The sequence below is a fragment of the Corvus cornix genome, chromosome Z, assembly GCF_000738735.6.
Source record: "Corvus cornix cornix isolate S_Up_H32 chromosome Z, ASM73873v5, whole genome shotgun sequence".
In the NCBI taxonomy this organism is placed as follows: Eukaryota; Metazoa; Chordata; class Aves; order Passeriformes; family Corvidae; genus Corvus; species Corvus cornix.
Window position 1 is genome coordinate 24872700 of NC_046357.1, and position 22457 is coordinate 24895156.

General features: G+C 40.0%; 2 protein-coding genes across 3 annotated transcripts in view; both read left to right on the forward strand.

Moving 5' to 3' along the window:
• LOC109146432 overlaps nucleotides 1-22457 on the forward strand; it is a 1056471-nt gene that overhangs the window by 462895 nt on the left and 571119 nt on the right. The gene's annotated exons all lie outside the window — the stretch shown is intronic.
• Nucleotides 20319-22457, forward strand: part of LOC109146428 — a 51403-nt gene continuing 49264 nt past the window's right edge. For both annotated transcript variants that reach the window (XM_039566867.1, XM_039566868.1), the window contains exon 1: nucleotides 20319-20551. The gene's annotated coding sequence lies outside the window, so the exon portion shown is untranslated. The remainder of the gene's footprint in view (nucleotides 20552-22457) is intronic.

Consider the following 22457-nt stretch of genomic DNA (forward strand, 5'->3'; position numbering starts at 1 on the left):
AAGTGCAGGTTATCACTGGTTTAACAGTGGGCCTTTCTCCAGTGACCTGGGAAGAGAACAGCTGTGTGCACAGCATAACACCACTGGTGCCAGCTGTGTTGCCTTCTGGCCAGAGAAGGGTTGGAAAAATGCCAGGCAGTTTTAACTTTTAATAAGACAAACCTGTGACCAGTGGGTTCTATACAGGGCTCAGAGCTGGAGAGTTTTTTTGCCCTGGGGGCTCTGTCCTACTTGCTCAAACACACGTTTTTGATTTCTTACTTTAGCAGCTGTGTGTACCTGGAGGGGTGTTAACAAAGCCCTTGTTGCAGATGATATCTTGAAATGGCTATTGAATTGCAGTAAATAATAGCAAATGGAGGTTGCCTGTTTTAAAAAATTTGTACATAGCCAAATCTTCACTGACAGAAATGAACACGTGTCTAGCAAAAGACAGCCAAAATCTTATCTTAAGGCTGAAAAAAAGTCACATTTTGTCTATATTCACAATATAAGCAGTATTATTACGTTATCTATCCCCATTTTTCTTTTTGTTTTAATATTTAGCCAGGAAATTTTGCTTGCCCAGAATATTATATTAAGAGTGTGACTCTGGCATTCTGCTTTGCTTCTCAGCTTTACAAATGCTGCAGACCGCCAGCTGGGTACCTCAGGCTGATCTTACACTTCCCATTCACTCACTTGACATATCAATATCAGATAGCATTAGGATCTGAACACTAAGAAATAATCCTCCTAGTAAATGTCTTGATTCTTAATTGTATTGAGACTAAGACATGGGAAATATTCTGGTGAATGATTTATACAGATTTTGGGGAAGCAATCCCCTGTGCAGTTATGAGCAGTGACTGCATCACTGGTTTAAATGAACAGTGAGATGCTTAAGTGACTTCCTTTAAAGCAGAGGCAGAAGTGTCACAGAATAACAGGTACACACTCCCCTGGGACGTGGGAGTCTTGGTAAAAATCCTCTTTTTGCCTGATTCAGCAGGGTTGGCTCCAAGGTGTCACACATCATTAGTGACTGCCTTAAGTGGTATATAAAGAACTCTGGAACAAAATTTTCTAAATATCTCAGGGCAAGGCCATTCCACAAGGATAGGTCAAACAGATATTAGAAGTATAATTGCAAATTAGTTTTTCAATTCTCATGGAAGAGTTCTACTGGCTACTGAGTTGTTTTTTCAGTCTCAGGTCTAGCAGGTATATAACACTTCAACTGGAGAAGCTGAAATGAGTTATTTGCAGGGTGCATTAAATAAGGTTTATAAGCTTACTCATCTAGGAGGCTGCAAAAGTAATGCAAGGAAAAGTTCTTTGCTTTTGTAACAACTTGAAGGACTTGGTTTCTTTGTTTTCTATATTACTCCTAAAGTTCAGTATTGTAGGATTTCTCCATCCTTCTCCGATTTTATAAATCCATTCTTTTACTTCTGTTAAAAATATTCCAAAACACACATTCTTTTTTATTTGAGTGTTTCTTTTTACTGAAAATAAATGTAATTCAAGCAACTTTGAATTAAAAATATTTAAGTCATTTAAGACAATGAATGCCTTCACATAATTGAAGGCATGCACATTGTTGTGCCTCAGTGCATGTTTTTACCATACTTTACTCATACATGTGTAATAGATTTTGCATTGTGTAGCTCCAAAAATTTTGTTTGCATTTGCTAAGAGTTTGGCCTATAAGCAACATATGTGTTGCCATAAATAGAACAATATTAATGACTTAGAAATAACGAATACAATTGCTGCTGTACATCCTTGTGAAAGATGAGAGAATCTGACAAAAGATAAAAATGTAACATCTGAACATCTTTGCTGTATGGCTGCCAGTTGAAGAATTTTAAACCTTGTTGCTGTACACAGAAATGAGTGAACTCTTGCCAGAGTTTTGTTGCCTTTGCTGTATCTCTTTTTCTGCCTGCAGATACCAGGGTGACAAGAATCTTCTCTGTCCCAGCACCTTGAGATAGCTCTAAATTCGATAAAGGTGCAAGGAGAACATGAATTCTTTAATCTTACATATGGCATTTCTCCATAGAAGTGAGAAATCAAGTTAACCCATGAATCATTGCAGATTTCTGTGGGAAAAAGACATTTGAGGCAAACATATTTTCTAAAGACTTCTGTGAAAACTGTCTCTTGTAGGAAATACCTCTAATGAGCTAGGAAATGGAGTGAGATATGGCATGAGAATAATTGCAAGGAATTCTAGTGGACTTATTTACTGCTATTTCATGCAACTATTTTTCCCAATTTAAACTCAGTCACTGGTTTCATACTGCCTTTTGAAAGTATTCTTGTCTTTATGACCTATAAATTGGCATATGCAATGTGTCTAGGTGCACTTCAAAATACTGGAATCAGTTTTGTTTCCCAGAGAAAATGTTCCTGTATAATGTGATTAATTATCCCAGTGATTTCTGAGCATGTCTTCCTTTTTCTTCTTTCTGCCTTTCTCTTTTATTTGCCATGAGCCAAGATCATCTCTGATGTCACACTGTTTAGTTAATGGAGTTATTTAGCATGCTGTGCCAAATTAGTCCCTGATAAGCTTAGATCCTGCTGATATCCAGCTCTTCATCAGTTTCCTGTGCTGTCCTTGTTGAGGTAACTGTTGGGCTTGACCACCTGTGAAAAGGGTGACATGCACTTAGAGATATGCCAGAACGGCAGCTGAGCACTGATTGAATTTGTTCATGGTCTGGTGTTTGGTGTGTTCCTGGCTGCTCTCTGCAGAACTGAAGAGTAAAAATACTTATTCAGAGTAAGAGCTAAAGCTGACCAAAATAGTACATCAGGTCAGGGCAGACTTGCCTGCTGTGAGGGAACCAAGGCCAGGTTAGAATAGGTAGATTGTTGCTAAGTAGATTTGAAATAAGACATTTCTGAATATTACCAGGAAGTGAAACCTCCCCAGGGGAGAAAGAGCAGTCCTTTCTTTCAGGTTATGTTGATTCACCACATCAGTTCTCATCACAATGCTGAAGCATTAAAGGGCTCTAAGAGAAGATTTCTGAGAGATTTGCAGTAGCAAATTAAGAGGTTTCTTCCTTCAGCTCTCTCCTCAGTCTTCTTCCAGAGACCACCATTTTCAGACCAAAGCCAGTAGAGAATACTAGGACATCAGTAATCATAGATGGCTCGGAAAAGGGAAAACTGTGGATTTTAACCTAGGAAGTCTGTGGTGTAGCAAGGGTATAACTGCAATTGTTTCCAGAGTAGCCAAGGGAATTTTTTTTTTTTTTTAGTGAGCTACAGTTTCATTCTGCTGAAAAGAGCGAACAAAATATTTAGACATTTGCATCCTTTTCTCTCACCATAGCTATCTGGCACTTCTGGGAGCAGTTTTGGGAGGATGTGTTGAGACTGGGTGCAAAGGGAGTTTCGGGTGCAACAATTTATGTGGGATGAGAGTGTATTTCCTCTCCTGCTGCAGGGGAAAGCTCAGGAGAGTTTCTTCTTGTACAGTTTCACTCCACTAATTCCCTTGGAAACTGTGCTTGCAAACCTGACTTTGTGCTCAACTGATGCCAGCAGAAAGCTGTGACCCCTGCCAGCTTCCAGAGTGATGGATGTGCTACAACAGGATCAGCTGATGTGAGGGAGTGGGTAAGACATGCTGCTGTTCCTGGGGCAGGGAGAATAACAGCAAGAGAGGAATCCATACCTTCATTGGAACCACATGAAATCACCACCCAGGGTCTTCCTGCACACTAAAATCTCTTCTACAGTATAGAACTTTGGTATTTAATTCCCCTTTTTCTTACAGTTAGTTAACTTTAGGCTGAATGGTACATTTAACTTTTTATGCAGAGATGTTAACATCCAGTCACATAAGAAAGTAATTAATCTAGGTTGAAATAAAATACTCCTAATCTAATCAAAGTCCTAGTGATGTAGAGATTATTCCTAGGGTGTTTACTTTACCCAGTTGAAGTGGTGCAAGGTGTTTGTCCATGTTAAGAGTGAAAATCAGTGGACAAGCTCCTGCAACAGAACTCACTAGAAGGAACTCAAAAGCCCCTGGACCATTTTCTGTATCACTTCTAGGCACTGTTTTCCTGATCCAGCATCTTGAGAATGTTCTTACTAGAGACCTTGTGGAGTTTAAGCATCAGATGTACCTAATCCATGAAGGACCTGCAGAGGGTATGATGAGACACAGACTTCGTTGTGCCCCATTCATTATTGAAACATGGCCAGTGGATCTGATCAAAATCATATGTGCTGAAAAATACAGCTTGATACTTCAGCTTTTTTTGTTTTTACTCCAGTACTCACCTCCTTATAACAAGAGGAGGAAAGTTCTTTATGCCATTAGAATTTAAAGTCTGGTAATAAGTAGGTACTTACAGAAAAAAATGATTGCCTAGGCTGGTGAGAAATGAAGCAGGTGAAACTATATTCACCAGATCCCATATTTAGTTCTAATCTTTCTGGCTGATTACTTAAAAATCCAGTGAGGGCAGAGGATAGCAAGAGCCCCACAGAGTGGGACCAGTCCCTCTGGGAGCTCTGGAAACCTTAGCAGGGCTGTCAGAAGCCCCCAGCATCCATCCACTCACTCCGAGTCCACACCTCACTGTTACAAAGGCTGCACCATGTAAGAGCTCTTGTTTCTTTCCAGAAATCTTCCCGTCTTCTGCACACATATTCCATAAACTTGAATTCATGACAGTTTTGTTCATTTGCCCCCAAGACTGCCCATATAAGGGAATATCCCTATCCAGAGTACAGATATGTTAGACTGAAGCCATTAGCTCTTGATCTGAGAGCAGGAATTTGAGAGCAATAGATTTGCAAGTCTATGCTTGATTAAAGCTCTGAGAAATGCAGGCGTGAGTCACTCGGAGCATGCCACTTGTAAGAAGGAAAATATGGAAAAAAGTATCTGTTGCATATTTTTAGTACTCCACGAAGGCTTAATTTGAATGGACCTTCTAACATTGGGTGGGTTATGCTTTTTTCTTCTTTTTTTCTTCTTTTTTTTTTTTTTCTGCCTCCAAAAAAAGCCTTATTTTTCACCACAAGTCTTGATTTCTCCAGGCGTGTATTTTGGTGCTTCCTGAATTGTGGTGTTTGCCGTACTTCAATTGTTTTCCCTAATGTTCCAAAAACATTCTGAATTGTTTGAGCACAACTCTTGCAAACTGCAGCTATTTAAAGATTAGGTGCTTTCAGAAAATAATTCAGTAGTTGTTGGAGGCTATGTGCTTTTGAAGGTCTGGCTCCTCACTTTCCCAGCCCATTGTTTGGAGCAATTTTGCTCCAAATGCCTTCTTATATGTAGTATGAATTCTGGAACTTTGTTCTTGGGATGAAATAATAACTTCAAGACTGCTATGCACACTATGTGATGGCTTTGAGATACTGCCATCACAACCAAAATCCTACTGTGTGTGGCACTGTTTAGGCACAGGGAAGCACATCTAAACAAAGAACACACAAGGGATTTTTGATCTTATGGGTCAGAATTAACACAGCATGTGCCAGACAACGTGAGCTTTAACCAGGTTGCATTCCCTTTAGTAAAGACAGAAAATTCTGTAACTTTCCAGAAGCAGTTAGTATTCTGCTGAATGTTAGCAAGTATCTAAATTTCCGTGGCATTGAATTGCTTCTGAGAATGTGATGGCCCAATTGAAAGTACCAGAATGTGTAATTTTGCAAAGATGCTGTGAATTTCAAATCAGAGTATTCATGGACAGATATCAGGCATAAAGAAGAATGGAGATGTCCACAAATATAATGATAAACCTTACTTATAGATTTCAACAAGTAAAAGGATTGAATTTTTTGTTTCTCATTTGAAAAAAAAAAAAAAAATCTGTTCATTTCTCTCTGACTTTGGTCTTTCCTTCCTTTTAGAGCCGGAATAAAGGACAATCCATGTTACTAATCCCTGTACAGAAATCAGGAATACAACTTTTACTTGGAAAAGTGTCTGAAGAAAGATCCCACTGCAGGTCTTGTATATTAATAGATACTGATAATTGGTTTTGAGCAGCTGGTGGTTTTACTGAAGCACACTGCTACTCTCCATAGCTTTACAGAGCATAACAGGAACAGGCTGAGCCTGCTGTTGAAGGGGTAGGCGTGGAGTTACCCAAAGAATCTGCACCCTGGCAGGTAGACACGTTCAGCTGCTTCCTTCTCCCTGAATCCATGCTGTAAGAGATGCAGGTTCCCTGCACAGGTTTTATCTGGATTCATGTTCGTTTTCTTCCCAGGGGCTGGTGTGGGCTGTGTTTTGGATTTGTGCTGAGCACCGTGTTGAAAACACGGGGATGTTTTGGTTATTGCGGAGCAGTGTTTACACAAAGCCGGGGCCTTTGCTGTTCCTTACATTGTCCCTTCAGCCAGGAGGCTGGGCGTGGACAAGGAACTGGGGGGACACAGCTGGGACAGCTGGTCCCAGCTGAACGAAGAGGTATTCCAGACGGTGTCCTGCTCAGCATGGAGAGCTGTGGGGAAGAGAAGGAAGGGGTTTACATTCAGAGAGGCAGTGTTTGTCTTCCCAAGCCCCTGTTACCAGAGCCCTGCTTTCCTGGTGATGACTGAACCTCTGCCTGTCCATACAAAGTGGTGAATGAATCCCTTGCCTTGCTTTGCTTGTGCTCACAGCTTTTGCTGAACTTATTTAACTGTTTTTATCTCAGCCCATGATTTTTCTCACTTTCACCCTTCTGATTCTTTCCCCCCACCCCCACGGCATGGAGGGAGTGAGTGGGTTGGGGCTGAGTTGTGGGGGTGAAATCAGATAACCTCTGAACTTGCCCCACAGGCGATGCAAAGCTTCATAAATCTCTTCTGGGTCTCCCTCAATACCTAAACATATGGTCTGAAAGGCTTCAGGCCACAGTGGAAAACTTTCCTCAGGCATTCAAAAGGAATTGTAGAATTGCTTGAGGGAGTGGTGAGCACAAAGCTGCACGTGGAGGTCTCTCTTCACAGGAGGGTGTGAACTGGGATGAGTAGCTTAAGGACTCGGAATCTATGGAAAGCATTTTATTTTATTTTACATCTTTTATAACCTCTTTCTGAAAATAGACTTGATTCCTTTAGACTGCTTTATGATGCTTTGTCAGAGTAGTCTGGGTATCATGAAATACAAAAGTGTTTAGCTTCCAGGATGCTCAACATGTTCAATTTTTATTATCTTCATTATAGAGGTGAGGCATAACAGGATCAAAACTGGAGAGTTTTAAAACCAGATTCTTGGTCAGTCAAGATCATGACACAAAATGTGAGGCAACATCCATCAGTTCACAAAACAAACAAACCCACAAAACACCCAAAAAATGAAAATCCAATATAAATTTGACAGTTTTTTTGTGATTGGATCCATTTGTCTTACAGTTTTGATGATAACCTGTAGTGCTGACCTCTGCAGCAAATGGAAGTGACTCTGCATTTATCTTTATGTAACACTGCCACTATTCCTAATTTTGGAAAGTCAGCTAGTGATTGCACAGAAGCTGACAGAGAAGAGTTTATACAAAAATGATGATCTTCTGATTAAAACCAGAATAACTTCCATACATGGAGAGGGAATAAATTAACATTCTCACACTTCATAGCCCATATCTGATAGTCCAAACGTCACTGTTACCTAAAGAATGTGTGTCCCCCCTGAGCTGTACTATGTAATGATTCACACCTGGGTGAAAAACTAGATAGCAATATTGGAGCAAAGTTGTGTAAAAAAAAAACCAAACAAAAAACCCCCCAAAAAACAAAGAAACAACAAAAAACAATCGCACAAACAAACCCCCAACAACAGCAAAAAACACAACCAACAAAAAACCAACAAACCAAAACAAACCTTCAAGAAGAATTCCTAACATATTAATTTCTGATGTTCTTTATTACAGGGCTAGATGCTCCATGCAGTTATCAGTAGATGAGAACATTTTCAAGGATACACCACACTGCACTTAAAGGAATCAGAAAAGGATGAGTGCAAACCAATTTCAAGATATGATTTCAGTTAAAAAAAGAAAAAGTATTTTGTGTGCAGCTTTCACAACAGCAACATGTTTGTTTTCTCGATGTTCTTTAGACATGCTCCAGCTATGAGCATTGCCATAAAGACAGGTGGCAAAAGAGAAAGAGCCAAACTTGGGGAAGGGTTTTTGTGTTCAGTCATAGGATCTGTCAAACACATGTTGGAGACAGGCATGCAGGAGGATATCATTGTTCTTTGTCCCATTACTTCTTCTACTTTAGTGGTACAATTTAGTCTCAGGGATATTATATGTATATATGCAGATAGGAACAATATAGGGCAAGCACAGCCGACTCTTTTTCACAGCCAGTGATGGCACAGAAGCTGCCTGAGAGGAGTTTCTGTTTAAGCAGTCAGCGGCCTCTTAAAAAAGCCAAGTTAACATTTCTGTGCTCAGCTAGGATAGCTCCTGCTAGAAGCTGAAAGTGGAACATAACATAATCCATTATGGATGGATGTTTGAGAAAAGAGTTGTTCTCAGCACAGATATACTTTGTACCAAGCAGTCATAGGAGGCTCTACATCCAGAGGGATGACTGACTTTGCAGAAGACAGGCACTAAGCCTATGGCAGCGTAACAGAAGCATTAACTGAAAGGCATCACATTAACCTTATTTTTTGGAAGGGCATAAAAGATAAGGTCAAACAGCAAAAAACTACAAGTGAAAAGAAATCAGAAATGAGCAAAGGTTCAAACAGTGGAATGAAAGACAACTTCAGTTAACAACAAAGTACTCTTTTTCAAAGAAAACCAAAAAGAGACAGTGGCCAGACCTGCCAGTCTTTCCACTCAGAACTTTGTTCCTTGAAAGACTTACTCCTTATGGAAAGGAGATGCAAACCCTCTCCCACAACGGGTTATAGGACCCTCAGGTGTGCACTCTTCCTGCTTGAAAAATACCTCAGGACTCAAATGGTTATGTTTTCTCTCTCAAGCCTTGAATACACTGTACCATACGAAGGGTTTACAGAAGGCTCTGGGGAAAATAAATGAGGAGCAAAAGGGAATTTTGTCAAATTCTCCATACACATTGCCAATTAGGCTGCAATTGCAAGCAAGAGAGAAAGCAGAGGTAGAAATACCATTCTCTTTTCTGCCACAAGCTTTACTTTTTGTCTCCCCAGTCCTTATCCTGGTGTTGGATGTGGGGCGGGGGAGGAGGTTGCTGTTCTTAGTGGACAGTTTTGATCTCAAACAGAGAAGGTAACAGAAATAGCCTAAAGCTACCAGTTTCTTGAACAATGGGCTGAGAAAATGAGACACATTATGGGTTGTCTAGAGATGGTCATCCCGTTAATACAGGAGCCAGCAGAAGCTTGGGTGCTTTTTTGAAGATCTAGAGCCTTTCCTCAACAAGAAAGGGAGCTGCTGTTGTAGGCACCCATTTGGGAATGCAAGGCGTGTTTACTCTGAAGCAAGACTGTTATCCAGAACATTTCAAAATTGGCGTGTTTTAAGGGAAGTTATGGGATCTGTTCCAAAAGATCAAGAAATAATTTGCAACAGAAAGGTTAGACTAATCTCATTTTGGGTGCTTAATGTTGTGTTGACTGAGAGCACAGATTTAGCCTGTTTATCTAGGCAGGATATAAATAGGTGTTAGATCACACACACACACACGCATGCATACACACGAATCTTTTTATAATGAAAAAGTTTTTGTATAGAGGAAGAAAATCTAAAAACTCATATGTGATGTTCCTTGAACTGCAGGAACTCGTGCACTCCATGCTGAAAAACTGTAGTCCAACTCTTTCCTCCTACCTTTTTATCTCTGTATCAAGCCTGCTGTCACAAAGGTATCTGCAGCTTCATGAGTGTCTCAAACAGGGCTACTGCTTGCAGAGCACAAGAGTTAAGGCTGCAGGCAAGGAAAACAAGCCTTGCATAAAAATACTGATTTATATCCTAGATAATTTCGAGATGTACTGAACTAGTTATCAGCCAGTCACTTCTACACAAGCTAAGAAAAGAATTTATATTTGGCTCTTCTGACTATTCCTGATGCTCTGCATAGAGGGAGCATGTTTAACGTTTTGCCTTATCAAGTCTGAATGTTGTTAGTTGATGGTATCTGGCCACCTTCTTCCTACTCCTTCTCCAAAGATGTCAAAGGTATTGTATTCAGTTTGCTACTGATGAATTTCTTTAATTGATCAAACTAGGCCTTGGCAGTGGGATGGAGTTGGTGGAACAGAAATAATTTGTTATGGCAAATTTGGAAAACCTTCCATTAGCAAACAAAGAGTGTCAGCCACTCCATTATCCAAGTACAGTCCATATACAGGCAGATCTAAGAACTCCTGAAATTATTACTGGTTCTAGTTAAGCTTGAAACACAAGGCTTGAACTTCAAGAGTGTTTGAAAACCTTACATGGTTTATTGCTCGGGTAATTTGTGAAGCTGGGTGGGGGGAAGGTTTCTCTTGCGCTCCTCCCAACTTCTTTAATTTTCAGCATGGAACTCTGGTGGGCTAGAAAAGCTCAGCAAGAGACATGTCCATGTGAACAATTGTTCAGCAGAAACAAGCTGCAGGGACACAGGAGCAGGGACACTGAGGGAGCTTGGGGTGCTGCCCTGAGAGAGGCAGGAAACAAAGGATGCAGCGGCACTGAGGTGTTGTGGTCATGCTCTGTTTAAAACAATGGAACTAAGGGGAACTAGGACAAAGGAAGGGCCCAACTGGTGCCTGAAAGCTGAACTTTGCTTTATTAACTCAAAAATACATATTGCTTTTCCAACCTGGTGGTATTTGCTACCCTGTCATACGTTAATGAAGAAAAACCTGCACATGCTTCAGAGACGTGACTGAAGTCACTCAAACTCCACCTGATCATGGAATGGCATGAGCTGAAACTTTATCTTTGATGACTCTTTTCTATGATTTTTGCCTCTGACAGCATCAAAGCACACCCACGTGAAACTAAGCTTAATCAGGGGTGAAGTTAAGCTTAGCGAACAGAGTTTAGTTAGTCATTGGCCTCAGTATATTTAGTTCTAACACAGTAAGTGCATTTAACAGCACCAATTCTGAACCTGCATAATCTGTTGCTTCAATAAACCCCACTACTCATGAATCAGCAATTGTGCAACTCCTTACTGAATGAAACCAGACTTACAGTGCCAAATTGGTCATAATCAGAAACAAAGCCCAGCCGTACCCAGCCACTCTGATCTCTGAGTACCAGCTGGAATGCAATTTGGTTTATTTTCTGCCATATTTCATCCTCTAATGCAACAGAAAAAAAATGCGTTGTCAGCAGGACTGCCATGGGTGAACTGCTGCAAAAATATAACAGTGCATAATTCTGAGAGGGAATAGAATGGGCCCAAAAATTTGGGGAAAACAAGCACAAAGTGGTGTAGTAGATAGAAAACTGTAGAAGTGTGCAAAAAGTTAAAAAATATAACGACAAAAGAATTATTTGCACAGTATTAGAGACTCATTTATTTTGTGCACAAAAGAAAATCAAAGTGTACTGTCTCCCTCCAAAATTCCAGATTTAGAGTACACTGCTTTGAAATCCAAAAATGAAGTATTGAAAACATTATTGACTTTTGAAAGAGAGTAGTAAGAAAAGCTCAGTACATGAGTAGATCTCCTCATGACTGAAACCCCAAACCTGAAAACAGGGAACTTAAAAAGGTATTGTCTGCAGCTGAAAACTGAGAAAAACAGCTGCAGGAAAAATTAGGCTTCTAACTGAACCTGTTGCCATTCTTGATTTTGACTAAAGAAAGCCAAAAAGTAGAAAACAGTTCAGACCCTGAAATATGGCACGGAGACATCTGGCATAGTGATGAAAATGATGAGATGGAGGAAGATTCTGATAACACCAGTACCCATCATTTCCATCCTTATGAGGGTGAAGCAAGTGTTTGTAAACTTCCTCTTTGACACAAGGGCACAGATGCAGTGATGCCTATGAAGCAGCAGATAACCTAAATATAAAGGCTGGTCACCAAAAAGTGAAAACTGCAGGAATTGATAGAATATTTAAAGAATGGCTCACTGGAAACATGTCCTAATGGCTCCCTGGTCATCAGAAATTAACGTGTGCTGACATATTGGTTGGTGCCACTAAAACCTGTATTTCAGAGTATGATTTGTTGTGTGACAAAACATGGAGTCCCCAGTAGGTCAGTCTGGAGTTTTGTTGAATGAGGTGGAGGAGAAACATCTTTCTGTCCAGAACAGCTGAGGTAAGATATGGGATCTTAATTAATGATTCCACTTAATTTCATCAAATGCAGGTCACATTCTAACTTAAATATTTAGTGTACCAGTTTGTTTTCAAGAATACATGCTTAGCAGCAGCACCTTCCCTACATTTGCAAAACAGTCCTTAACTTTGACAACCTTCTAACCTTTCCCTGGGTATTTGCTTCCAAAATCAACCATTTGACCAAGAAAGAAGTAGAATTTTAGTTCTGCTTTATTCCAGTGAAGAGTTTCAGTCTCAGTTATACACACCAGGGAGAAGGATATTGGTGTTTTGCAGATGTTGCATAATCCAATATCAAATGACTCACAGACCCAGTTAGCATCAAATTGATTTATTCCAGGCACTCACTCATGGTTCCAGAAGAGTTAATACAAAATACTCACTCAGACCCTCATCACTCCTTGGTGTTCCTCCAATGTTACTAGCAGGGTGTCAAAACTGACAGCAGCTTTCTGGCCCATGCTTGCCTCTGGATCTGCATCCCTGCTTACAGTGTAGCTGATTTGGTGGTCTTTGCTTGTTCTCAACACCCTCTCCAGAAGTTTCCACCACTTCAGTTTCAGAAACCTTTGCTTCCATGGCTGGCAGAAGCTGCGACCTTCTCTGCATCAAAGACAATAAGGATACAAAAAAGTGGAATATTAATATATGTAATTGGTCAGAATGACTCACAGTTCCATACAGTTTCTGGGTCCATTACATCTTGTCCTTTGGATAGTATTTCAGAAGTGCATAATTCTACCCATCAGCTTTCCATCAATGCCTGGTGTGAAATGAATGTGATCTACTGCATTCATTTCCCATTAAAATGCACTGCAAGAGATCAACTGATGGAGCATTAATATTTGTCCAAGGTAGTATATTTGGGCATGGAAAGATACCCAGACTTGATGGAAGAACTGAAGCTGAAATCAACAAGATATCTTTTAAATATTTGTGCATCCTTCTATGTTACTTGGTGCTTATCAGTGCGGGCTGTTCAGCACAGGGAGTATTTTCTGAAGTTTGAGTTTCACTGAACTGCAGTTCCAGGTGCATTGCTTCTTTGCCAGACCTCTCTAGAAGTAGGTCACTCATGCTGCCTCTTGTTCTGTAGAAAGAATACCCATGCTCCCATCAACCCCAGAGATTCCGTGTCACAATGGGATTCTTGGAGTATTCGATGAAAAGCCTATGCAATAAGAGTCACCCCTACCTTTTCTATAACTGTACCTCTTTGTTCTCAGTCTGATTGTCTGTTGTGTGTCTCAATCTTCTGCCTAAAGTTAGATAGTGGCTTAATGGAAACAATAACTTCCAAGGAGAGACAGAAAATTTGTTTTCCTTTTGATAGCCCTGACACATATTGACAGCATGCTGTACAGAAAAAAAGAAAAAAGAGGGGATTTTGTACCCTGATTTCTGCTCTTTTCTACCCAGAACTGAATTAGTCTTGAGACTTCCTTCTCTGTTGTAAGAAGTTCGAGACAAATTAAATCAGGCCTTATGGATGATTGATTCAGGCAAGCTTAACAGAATTTATATTGCCCAGTAGAGATAGATATTGATTGCTGCATGTTTCCCCAGAAACTTATGGATAACAAGGAGAGGAGAGAAAGACTGTCTCCCGTGATACTATTGTTCAAAGATACATGGCACTTTTAAAAAGTTTGCTGAAAGATAAAACCGATGTGGCAGATCACTGATGGATTCACCCTTTCTAAACCAGGAATGTCCACTTAAAAAAAATTTCCCTCCTGCTCTGTAGAGAACAAGGTGAAGTCAGGGATGGGGTAACCAGAGAAACATTTCAAAGCCTGGAAATTGCCGTTGGAGTTCCACTTTATAAGATGCTTGTGTTTCTTAACTACAGTATCTCCAAAGTCATTGAAGGAGAGCAAAGTGAGCCAGTGAGTGCCCTCTCTGTGTTCTCACATGGCCCTCAGCAAAGGAGCAGTACCTGCAAAGTCTGTGACAGAACGTTTTAAGTTGGATCTACAGCTTATGCTGTTTCCAGAAGGTTTCTGTCTCTTGCAGCTGGCAGGAAGAAATTAATGTGACACAGAGCAAGGGGCACTGCTATTTGTAGTGTAAAGCATGATGAGACCATGTCATGTAAAAATTTAGGAAAGGGAGACCCACTTGCTTTCCAGATTATCCACAGATTACTGGGCCCAGGGCTGACTAGACCTTGCCCTTCTTAGTCTGCATGTTATCTGTCTTCCAAGTCCTTGCAGGACCCTTATGATGCAGTCACAGACGATCTTATAGAGTAACCAATTTGGCACAATAAATCTGCTCATTTTAAACATTTTACAACCACAGATTCACAGTGTGGTTAGGCTAAGTCTGGGAACGCTCATGATCACAGACTCACAAATAGCGAAGTTTATTGATTGCTATGAGAGAATAGGATTCAGAAATTACTATTCATGAGCACGCTGGTCACCATGGACTAAAGTCTACCTGACAGGCATCCTTATGGGGAGACATGGGTACAGGCTGTCAGCTGTCCCAGGACAGAAGAGTGACATCCCTCTTCTCTTAAGTTACATTTATACTGTTTTTTCTGAGGGTAAGGGAAAGGTAAAGTTGGTGTCATTTCATGATCAGGCGGGGTTTGAGTGACTTTAGACATATGTGTAAAGCATTTACAGGTTTTCCTTCCTTAGAGTACACAGAGCATTGAAAGCAATATGTATTTTTGAGTTGCTTAAGCAAAGTTCAGCTTTTGGTCATGGTTAGGCCCTTCCTTGGCTCAGTTCCTGTTGGCTGCATTGTTTTAAACAGAGCATGACCACAACACCTCGGTGCTGCTCCATCCTTTGTTTCCTGCCTCTCTGAGGGCAGCACCCCAAGCTCCCTCAGTGTCCCTGCTCCTGGGGCTGCAGACTGCTGGCTTCTGCTGAATTATTGCCCACACAGACACTTCTCCTTGCTGAGCTTTGTCTTTCAGTGTTTCTCCACAGACTGAAGAGTGAGACATATACTTTTCCTGCCCTGAATTGGCAGCACTCAACAACAGCTATCCTCGAGATGGAGGTTTTTGACAGACCTGGTCAGAGGCATCCTTCTGCACCTAAAGATCACAGCTTCTTTACTGTATGTGGGGCACAATTGTATTGGTCAAAATGGGATTTTTATTCTTGACACATTCAAAAAAGGAAAGGCTGAAGAAGAAGAAAGTGACAAGAACAATTGCCACTTCTCTCTGTCCCAGTTATGGTGAAATACTGCACTTACAGCTCTTACCAAGTATGTCTCTTGGTATCTCAACTTTTACTGTTATTTATTGACTCTGGAACACTCACTGTCTTTTCGTCATTCCTGAGATTTACTTCCCCTTAGACATTCTCATCCTGAAACAAAAAGTTACATTTTTAAGTAGAGTATTATGTAGCCACTTTCTCATACTTGGACCCCCCATGTTTTATTTTCCCAACCAGATCAGTTAAGAACTAAGAGGCTCTAAAATCTCCAGTTTCTACACACAGAAGTCTTTATGGCTCAGATATTACAGGTAATGATGGGTCTTATATATCTTTACGACGTTGCAGTCATAAAACTAAAAGTCATCACAGTATTCGAGATGAGCTTTTAATTGCACTCATAACTCACTGAAAATTCCCCACTAGCTAGCCAGCATGTTGCTCAGGTCAAAGATAAAATTTGCGTTTGCTAGCTGGGGGAACAGAGATAGCTCAGGACTAAGGTTGTTTCGTTTTGTTTTGTTTTTCCTTGCTAGATTTAAAATAAAAGAAAGCTGAAAGGTTTTAATTAATCACAGGTTTATGTACTCATCTGTACACGTAACGCTCCAGTGGATAGTACTGAAGTCCTGTAGATCTCAGTGGCCTCTTTGCTTCTGTGTTACTGCTAAGTAACCCCTCTCATAGAGCAGAGTAGGGAGACCACACCATATTCTTCGCAGGTCAGGACAAGCTTATGCCTTCAACCTGAGAATATTGGTATTCAAAGTCTTTTTTTTTTTAAACTCTAACACTTACACCCCTCACTGTGTTGCCCATTCTGGTTTAAATGACTTCTTAGTCTCTTTTCAGGATCATTAATTTTTAAGCAGACCTAAGTTTCTTCACCTCCCTAGAATACTTAGGTATTCATACAAACGTATACAAACCTATCCTTAGCATAGCCAGGAGAATTTCTAATTAACTAGGACCAGATTATCTCCCTTTCCTCTTAATGGCTTCTTAAAGAATGATTTTCTGAGTAGTGAGAGAACTTAGTCTTTCTGAGAGGCCATTAAGGAAAAACTTCAGAAAAAGACAGATGTTTGCAAAGCCTAAATATTCCTTTAGCTGGACTACAGAGGTCCTACATTGTTTTGCCTTTTAAACTTTCTAGTACTATGACTGAGCTTTTACAGCTTCTCATTTAGTGTGAAACTGAAGGACATTCCAGGGTAACCGAGTCTAACACTATGAATTTCCCAGAGGTATTCGTGTGGATGCCATTAACAAATGGCGATTCGAGACTGAAGCACTGGAGTAACCCAGCTGATCTTGGGAAAATAAAAGGAAGACAGAAGATGGGATGGTTTCTGGCCATCCCCTCCCAGATGTCATCCTGTCACCTGCATCAGCTGTACAAGTGGCCTTAGCTAATAGAAGTCACCTTGTGTTTAGTCTCTAAGTGTCTTTGCCATGAGCAGATTCATTTGTCAGAAAGCTGGCTGTTGGAAGTGGTCCCTATGACATGAGAAGTCAGTTTAGAAGGTGTCACTTCCTTAAAAGCACACAAAAACCATGGGGAACACTCAGGAAGCAAGAACCCAAGTGTTTTACTTCTAGAAAGTTATTGTGTTAAAATTTTCACCAGACTGAACACTTTTTGTCACTTTCAAAGACATTTTTTTCCTGTTGAAATTACTTAAATTCTTGTAGCAGACAAGCCTAGCTGAAAACAGACCAACAAAAAGATTATCATATGTTAGAGTGTAGAAACATACCTGAAACAGGCCAGTGGGAAAGAGCTTCGATCTGATGACCACAATTATGCACATTTACCACTAGGAAAATGTAGTATTTTTACAAACACTTTTACTTTCTTCTTCCAGCCTTTTAGTCTTTTTCTGTACTCTTACTTGACTTCCCTTCACATAGCCCACCCTGTGGAAAGTAGATCTGCTCATCTTATACATCGGACTGTTGAACTCTTCACAGGGAATAGCAATCAAGACAGGCAGCACACAAAAAAACTCAGAAAGCACCAGATGGTTGCAAAATACACTGCATTTTACTGCTGTTCTTTTTTCCTTCTGGAACAAGGGGGTTTGTTTGTGGGCAGCTGCATCTATTTCAGAATGTCTTTCCCCTTCTGGTACATTCTTTCCTTTCCCTATATCATAGAATAATTGAGGTGGGAAGGCAGCTCTGCAGATCACCTGCTCAACCCCACAAACCAGACAGAGGAGGAGCAGGTTGCTCAGAGTTGTGTCTGGCTGGGTTTTGAACATCTCCAAGGATGGAAATGCTACAAATCCTGCTCCAGTGTTTGTCCACTCTCCCAGTAATAAAAGTGTAGTTTACATTTTTTTTTTCCCTTAAAGTTTAAAAATGGAATTTTCTGTATTTCAGTTTGTATCTATGATAAAATAACGTTGATGGAAGCAGAAATGGGTATGTTCTAAATGCAAGAATTAGAATCCTTTTTGTTAAATTAATAAAAAGAAAGCCACAAAACTTTTCTTCACATAAGTTTGGTTAGCTTGCAGTTACTTATGCACAACGTTAGTGAGGAGGCAGGCATTCCACCTTCACCAGGTAGTTAGAAGCATCTGGTTGAAAAAAGCAAGTATTCAGGTGGACACCCAGGAATTTGAATTGAAAGTATGACTTTTTCATGGTGTAAGCACAGGCTTTTAGATAGCAAAATATTTCTCTTGTCAGCTCTTAGGTTTTTACATTGAACTTTTGTGATTCCTATGTTTTTTGGTTGCCCCTTTTTCTCCAGCATAAGGAGTAGTCTTTGTTAAATTTTTTTATTTTATTGTTTTGGCTTTTTTTCCTTTTCCATTTCCTTCTTCTCCTTTTCTTCTCTCTTATGATTCTCTGGAGAAGTTTGAATAGCATATATTTGAAAGGCAGCTTTCATCAGGTAACAAAACTCAAGAGTTTGAGCTGTTTTGTGGGAAGAATATGTTTTGTTTTTCCCTTTACACAGGACTAGGAAAGGAGTCCTATGCTACTCTCCTTTGTCTAGGAAATGAGAACTGCATGGGCTAGTGTCCTGTAGCATCTTCATGGGAAGCTGAAAACAGCTAACAGCAGATAGAAGATTGTTTTCTGCAGCTGGTGTGCCTGCAGATAATCAGTCCTTGACTTCCTCAGTCCTCCCTGTTTATAGGAAAAAAGAGGATAGGAAGGCTTTAAGAGCAAATAGTGATATTAGGGAAAGCTGGGTTCCTGAGGATCAAGGCCACAGGTGTGCACCTCTGTAGTGTCTCACGAGGGGTGTCTCATGTGGTCTCCCCCTGCTCCTCTTGTTAGAGGAGTCAGATTCTCACAGCTCATTGCCCATTGCAGAACACTGGCAAATTGCAGCGTTTTTGAGACCTCTGTCTTTTTTTTTTTTTTTTTTTTTTTTTTGGATGAGTTACAAGGGAGGCTGGAGAAAGTCACCTGCATTTTCACACCAGAGTTTTTCCTAGGACTAGGAATTACATTTGCATGCAGTTCATCAACTTGAAAAGGATATAGGTCCTTGTTGTCATAACTGTGTTTCTGTGCAGCCACAAGTCTTTTCTGCATAAGTAGCTGTTTTTTTCTGATTCCTCCTGTGCTGAGCTCACACAGACACTCAGTGGGGGTGCCAATCTCGTAACAGGGGTCTGCAGAATGTCAAGTGAACAGATTTTCCTGACACCACCAAGGTACCAATTTTAGTTCCTAAAATCTCTTTCTGTGTCCCTTTTCATTCAAGAACACTCTGCTTTCTTCTAATTCTGTATTCTTTTCTCACACTAAGTTAGTGATGAGACTGGTGTAAAAGGTGCTCTCCTTCTTAAATCTCGGTGGGGGATACTTTGTACCTCCTTTAGTCCATGTCTTGCATATTTTTAATGAAAGCCACACATCTGAAAACCATTTCAAAAAGAAAATTGGAAATGTAGCTCATTTCCAGTTTGAGTATTTGGATGTCTTGTGTTTTGACAATCTACCAAGACACTATAGTTTGCACAGCTAGAACTATGATCATTCTGTTTTTTGTTGAATCCTAGAAAACAGGATTGATTGCTATCTATCAACACATTATCCACATTATCTCACATTGATCTAAGCTGTCTGCTTTTTCTGAGGCATGAACAGGAATAACTATGCTTTAAAATCTGTTACTTTGACATGTTCCTAAATGATTTTAGTAATATAGGTTTGATAACTTTCCTGCAGAACTGTTAATTATTATCGCACTTTCAAGTGACTGGTTTTTTTAATGCTCTGAGCCTCTTTTGATATCTTTAGCCTAAAAACTTAGAACTGTTTTATACTGTGCAAATTGTCCTTCCTTGGGATAAACATTTTATAAGTCTATCCCTACTTTGAAAAATACTTATTTTAAGGGTAAAAATCTTTACGTAAGCTTGAATGTAATCAAGTAATTAAGTAAAAACATTACTTAAACAAGTAATCTTGAACGTCTGTGCTACATAATAGCTGGCAGATCATTGTAAATTTTCAGATTTGCCTCAGAGTTGCCTTAAGTTGGTGAAGAATTGATGAAGAATAACATGAGCTGGGCCCTGTGCTTATCTTGCACCTGGCTCAGGCAAGGCCTGAAGACTGAAATATATCTGGAGTGAAGCGAGTCCTCTCAGCTGATGTTGTTTCAGTGAGGCACAGGAGAACATCTGCATCTCTGCACCAGCCACTGGCCTCACTCCCCCTTCACTGTGAGAAACAAGCCTTGTTATAAATCTGGTTTGTTAAGGAGATAACGAAAAAACTCTCTGTTGAAGGTCAGAGAGCCTCTACTGCTGCCTCAGAGGGTGGAGGAGGACCCAAGTGTTTATTTTACCTTTTGTATCAACTATAAATTCTGACCAAAACCAACTGAGGCTCTCATTTACATATTAGTTTTCACCCCCCGGAGAATGCAAATGAAGAAAAAAAGAAAACATGCCTTACACGTATGACCACGGGTCACCAACATCCCACCCTATAACAGGCGATCGTTCCACCCCCTTGGGAAGGGCAAAAATTATAGTATAAAAGAAGGGGGGTGTTGGTGGCAAAAAAGGAGAGGGGGAAACATCTCTGCTCACTTGGGATCGGTCCACGGTTCCTCTTTTCCTGAAGGGCCACTTTTGGGTAAGTTCTGCGCCTCCAGCTCCATTGGAGAGGACATGGGAATATATATAGATATATATATCTATATATATCTATATATATATCTGTGTCTATAGATCAATTATATTATATATATATATATTTATTTGTATATCTGTATCTATAGATAGATTATATATTTTTTATATGTATGTATATATATATATATAAAAATATACTATATATATATTATATTATATTATATTGTATTATATATATCCCTCTAGTAGATCTCCATTACTGCGCCCTGACACTCTGTAGCCAGTGCACCTCTCACCGGTAGTTCTGAATCTGCCCTCTGTTGTTTCAATGAACTGATCCGTGAATTTTTATGAAGTTCAGGTGAACTCACACGTAAGTTTGTGATTCTGGATTGTGTAGGTTCTTTATGAGCTCAGCTAGGGCATCAAAAGCTGGCAAACTGCACTACTTGGGAGTCTGTGATCATGAAAGTTCCTACTGAACGTGACCAGGCTGATGGTGCCAAATTGACTGTAAAGAGAAATGAAGCCCAGCTGCTCCCAGCCCCTCTGATCTCTGAGGACCAGCTGGAACGGATGGTTGTTGGGTTTTTTCCCTGCCAAAGTTCTATACCCTTATCACAACACTAGTTTCGAAAAACAAGAGAAGGAAACATACTTTTTGAGTGACACAAAGAATGGAAGAAACCTTTTTTGCACTGTACTTCCCTAACTCTAACAATACCTTTAGTTAGTCTCCTGTGTGGAGCATTTTATTCTGTTAGAGGACATTTCAGATACACAGATCTTGCCTAACACAGGGAAATATCAGTTATTAAAATTACAGTTCTGTTGCAAAAATTTTGAGCAAACATCTTTTAGGGTCTGCTTAAATTTCCTTTGAAACTGTGCAAGCCTGGCCAGCTTTGCATCATTTGATCTTTGCTGGTATCATGAAATGTGTCTGTGTACAGCCAGGAATTCTGTCTCTTGAAGGCAGCTGGCTCTGTGACAGAATTCCACATCCATTTTGACCGTGAAGTTTGGATTTTCTTTAACTTGCGTGTAGTACTGTATTTTCAAGGGAGTAGAATACACAGCTAACACTAAAATTTGATGTCCCTCTGCTCACAGGCAAAATCCCCTGGATAAATATTTGCCTAATATGTACCATTTTTGTCCGGTGACAGTAACTAAGTTGCAGTTTCCTTAAAGAAACTGATTAAGGTCACACACAAAAAAAAATTGAGAAGCTACTGAAAAATCTTTTTCCAGAGATTTGCAGGGAACTGGACAAGAATGGGAGAAAAACCCCCAAAAATCTTTCCTGTAAGAGGGGAAAGGTAATACTTTATTCCTTGTTTGTGAGCAGCAGCATATAGGCAGGAGGGATTAAAGTGTTCACTGTCAGCTGGGAGGGATCACAGACAAGAAACATTGCTCAAAATTTATATGGAAGATTGGTAGAGAGGTGCACAAAATTCTCCCCTGACCCCTAAATATGTGCTGTCTGAAGTGAACAGCTATTATTTATAGGAACCCTTGAAAAGTGAGGGTGTCAGTTAAAACACAGCTTTGAGGGATTTTTAGGGCAGTGGGAAGATGGTTACACTTTGCCTAATTGTGCACAGTTTTGTGATACCACTCTGTAAATTTCAAATGAGAGAATACCTGCAATATCCAAGGATTGCAAATACCTACATGTAATTAAACAGAATACTTTTGCAATCCAAGTACTCTTACATTCCGAGTACTCCTCTTGCCTATTACAAAAGGATAAAATTATGCTGATTAGATGAATTTGGTCTCTATTAAGCTATTTGCCAATACACTGTGAGTTGGCACCATGACATGAGGGAAAATGCCAGTTTTTACTGCAATGCTCTTTATAGCTAAATTACATGCTAATAAATAGTGTAACTAACAGT